Genomic DNA, 4,161 nt, shown 5'->3' with positions numbered 1-4,161 from the left:
AGGATGGTCTCGATCTCCTGACCTCGTGATCCGCCCGCCTCGGCCTCCCAAAGTGCTGGGATTACAGGCGTGAGCCACCACGCCCGGCTGAAGGAGGATCTCTTGTGAGAGGGTTTGTGAGAGCAAGGAATGGCAGTGACCTCGGAGCTAAGAGCAGTCCCAGCTAACAGCCAGCAAGAAGTCAGGGACCTAATCAATGCCTTTGAAGCTGCGAAGCTTGCAATTCTTTATTTATTTATTTATTTTGACATGGAGCAGCTGGGATTACAGGCATGTGTCACCACGCCTGGCTAATTTTGTAATTTTAGTAGAGATAAGGTTTCACCATGTTGGTCAGGCTGGTTTTGAACTCCTGACCTCGGGTCATCTGCCCACCTCGGCCTCCCAAAGTGCTGGGATTACAGGCATGAGCCACCATGCCCGACCTACTTGCGATCATTTCTTATGCAGCAATGAAGACTGACACATCAACTAATGGTTTTCTTTCTTAAACAAGAGACACAATGAAAGTTAATTTTGAACCACCGTTTATTGTTTCTATAACAAAGCTATACTTCTCAGTGCACTTTGGGACGGGGCTATGTCCATTCAGCAGGCTACACCCTTCCGAGTACTGTAGCCACTCCCACCCACGGCGTAACCATCCGCAGTTTCAGTTACCTGCGGTACAGTCCAATAAGATATTTTCAGACAGATACCTCATTCATGTAACTTTTATTATATATTGTTAAATGGCTTAACTGTGCCTAGTTTATAAATTAAGCTTTATCATAGGTATGTATGTACAGGAAAAAACACAGCGTATACGTCGGGCTTAGTGCTACCCATGGTTTTAGGCATCCGCAGGTGTCTTAAAGCATCTCATGTGGCAAAGGGGAGGATCAGCGCACTTCCTATGTCCCTAACATCAGCATTGACATCTAGGGGTGTCTTCCCCTTCCCCTTCTCCCTCACTTCCATTTAGTTGCCTGATGATTCCACCCAGGTGTGGCTCCCGGGTGAGTTTTCTCCCCTCCATTCCCACTGCCCAGGTCGGGCCCAGGTCACCTGTTACCCCTCCTGGGACATGGCAGCCTCCTCCTAGCTGGGCTCTGCCGAGGTGTCTCCCGCTCCTAGAGTCCACCTCTCTAAACATACCCCAATCTCTCCGCTCAGCAATCGCTCATGGCACACTACTCCTGAAGGCTGCACATCTGGGACCCTGATTTGGTCCAAACTCTTCCCTTCAGCCATGGCCCTCACTGGTTTCCTTCTGCACCTTACTCCCAGGGCCTCTTGATGTTGGTCCCTTTTCTGATCATGATATCATGCTGTCACTCCTTAGCTCAGTGCTCCTTTTGTAAACCTTCCCATTTCTGCCTACGAAAATCCCTTCATCCCCCAGTTCAAATGTCACTTGCTCCAGGATGCTCCCTGGATCCTCCAGGGAGATTCGCTGTGTTTGGTCCCATGCACCCCAGCATGCACCTGGAGACACCTTTGTTACAGTCCTCTCCATACTGTCTTTATTAGGTGGAGACTCCTGGGGAAAGAGCCCAGCCTGACCAAGCGCATGTGCCCACTGCCTGGCATATGGGCACCACACATTGCTCACCCCCACACCTGGTACATGGCAAGCACTCCATAGATGTTGGTCCACTCTGTCCCTAAGGTCCCCAAGTTCATGTGACCACTCCCATAATTCCGTGCACCTGACCCTCAGGGTGCAGGAAGTCGGGGAGCACTCACCATGAGCTGGGCTTCTGCAGGCAGCAACATCCTGGTCCTTCCTCCGGCTCCAGGGACCCCAGGAAAAGCAGGCCAGCAGTCCAGGGAGGCCTGGTCTCTCCCAGGCTCCTTCCACTAGGAAGAACACAAAACCTGAGTCAGAGGGTCACATGGTTCCCACTTCACAAGACTGAGAGATTTTGTTTAGCAAATCAAGAGCCTCAACTGTCAACTGCCCTAGTTTCAACTGGCTGATTAAAAACACAAAGTCTGACTTGCAAAAGTGGGTGGGTTTTTGTACTTTAAAAACGAACTTTAAAAATGATTGCTTTACTTTATCTATATTATCTCATTTAATTCTCACAAAAACCCTATGATGTAGGTACCGTGTTGGAGAAACTAAAGCATTGAAAATGACATGAAATTAATTACAATTACATAGCACCAAACAAAATGCTCAAAGAGCTGCACATTCCCTCTGATTTTAGTTCAAACTCTTTCTTGGCAGGAATAGATATATGTTTTAGTAATCTATAAAGTCAACAGGAACAAGGTTGTTTATTTGTTTGGTTGGTTTTTTTTAAGACTTCAGGCAACCAAAACAAGGAAAATCCTTGTTCAAAATCTTTGTTCAGGACCTGTTTACTCTCAACCTGCACCCAAATGTAATGAGACTGTATCCTCAGTTTTTCAACCCAAAAGCAGCTGGATTAGGTACCACAAACTGGGTAAAAGGGCACTGCCAAAAGGCAAGCAACCTAGAATAAGAATTATCATCAGACGGTGAGGAAAGAAATCGGAAAACTTTAAAAAAAACAGATGCAACCACTAGCGAAATCTTAGTGACATGAATCCATTTGATGTGAGGATAATAGTGCTGTCCATTGCAAAAGCGGCAAAGAAATCAGTGGGCTATAAGTTATAATTACACTCGTTACCTTTAGTCATTTGTGAGAGGTTTAATTTTGTTCAGTATGTTTTTATAAAAGTAGGAAAGTGCTTAACATAGTAGAGAACAATTCCCTTGCAAAGTGTTAAAATCTCAAAAGTATTAGTGTTTATTTAAAAGGAAGGGAGGATTCATTCACTCTTTCTGCATGCCAGGCATGGTATCAGGAAATGGGACTGCGGATGGTGTTTAAACCCACAAGGGAACAAAACCATGTTCACAAGGGAACGAAAAATCATGTGGTAAGAGCTCAGAGAGCAAAGGGATAAAGGGTTCTGGGATTTCGCCAGTGAACTTGCAAATGGGAGCAGGGAAAGTCAAAGAAGCCTTCCTGGAGGAGGAAGTCCAGTTCTGAATGCACAAATGGGATTGGCCAGGTGAGGAGGAGGGAGGAGAAAAGGCTCTTCAGGCTGAGGCAACAGCAATGCGTTTACAAAAAGCTTAGGAGGGACTGGGCGTGGTAGTTCACGCCTGTAATCCCGGCACTTTGGGAAGCCAAAGTGGGTGGATCACTTGAGGTCAGGAGTTCGAGACTAGCCTGGTCAATATGGCGGAACTCCGTCTCTACTAAAAATACAAAAATTAGCTGGGCGTGGTGGCAGGCGCTTGTAGTCCCAGCTACTTGGGAGGTTGAGATGGGAGAATCGCTTGAACTCGGGAGGCGGAGGTTGCAGTGAGTGGAGATCGCACCACTGCCACTCCAGCCTAGGCAACAAAGCAAAACACCATCTAAAAAAAAGAAAAAGCATGCACTCTTTAGGGTACAGAAAATGTGTGTAAATTCCCTTCTTTCCCTAGGAGGCCAGGTCAGCAAAGGGGTTGAAACAAAAATCAGAACAATCACAACCTCAACAAAAAAAGGGATTGCGCCCTAACGGAGGAGGGTTAGGGCAGGCGCACTCGCCTAGGCAGGCCAGGCTGGCAGGTGAATGTGACATTGGTAGCATCACAGGTACCAGGTCTCCTTGCTGGGACCCCCCCGCCCCCCGACCAACGCCAATACCCCAGGAGACACACAATACAGCCACTCTCTGCATTATCTACTTAAGAGGAAGAGGCTGGAGGGCTTGAAGGGCTGCCCAGCTGGGCAGTGAGAGAAAGCAAAGATCTCCCGGGTTTGCCAGATGCAGCAACTCTTAAGAACACGGGAGAGTTCCCGTAAAGTCTTGCGTTCCAGGAGGAAGGAGATCCTGACCCTTTTGCTGATGGCAGCAGTCACGGGGGCTGGGAAAAGACCCTTAAACCCATTCCACCTTTTAGGAGAATGTGGAGGGAAAAGGTGGCCTCAGTAGACCTGGGGGAGGCAGAGGGACACAGCAGTTGGGTGCACAGCCTTGGTGGGCGGCCAGAAATCACTAGAAAATGTGCTCTTAGTCCTTCTCACCTCCCCACTCTCCAAGTCCCGAGCACCTGTTCCTTGTCCTCTTACTAAAACCAGGCAGGGCTTCCAGGGCCAACCTCCACCGCGCTGGAGATGCCCCTCCGCCCCTCCTAGGGCTCTCGAC

General features: G+C 48.3%; 1 long non-coding RNA gene across 1 annotated transcript in view; it reads right to left on the bottom strand.

Moving 5' to 3' along the window:
- Positions 1-2,466, bottom strand: part of LOC105518832 — a 9,874-nt gene extending 7,408 nt beyond the window's left edge. Inside the window, exon 1 of the long non-coding RNA XR_001002886.1 lies at positions 1,729-2,466. This is a non-coding gene — a long non-coding RNA (uncharacterized LOC105518832). The remainder of the gene's footprint in view (positions 1-1,728) is intronic.
- Between the last annotated feature and the right edge of the window lie 1,695 nt (positions 2,467-4,161).

The sequence above is a fragment of the Colobus angolensis genome, unplaced genomic scaffold (genome assembly GCF_000951035.1).
Source record: "Colobus angolensis palliatus isolate OR3802 unplaced genomic scaffold, Cang.pa_1.0 Scaffold33, whole genome shotgun sequence".
Classification (NCBI taxonomy): domain Eukaryota; kingdom Metazoa; phylum Chordata; class Mammalia; order Primates; family Cercopithecidae; genus Colobus; species Colobus angolensis.
Note: the sequence above shows the minus strand (reverse complement) of the source record. Positions and strands in the feature narration are given on the sequence as shown.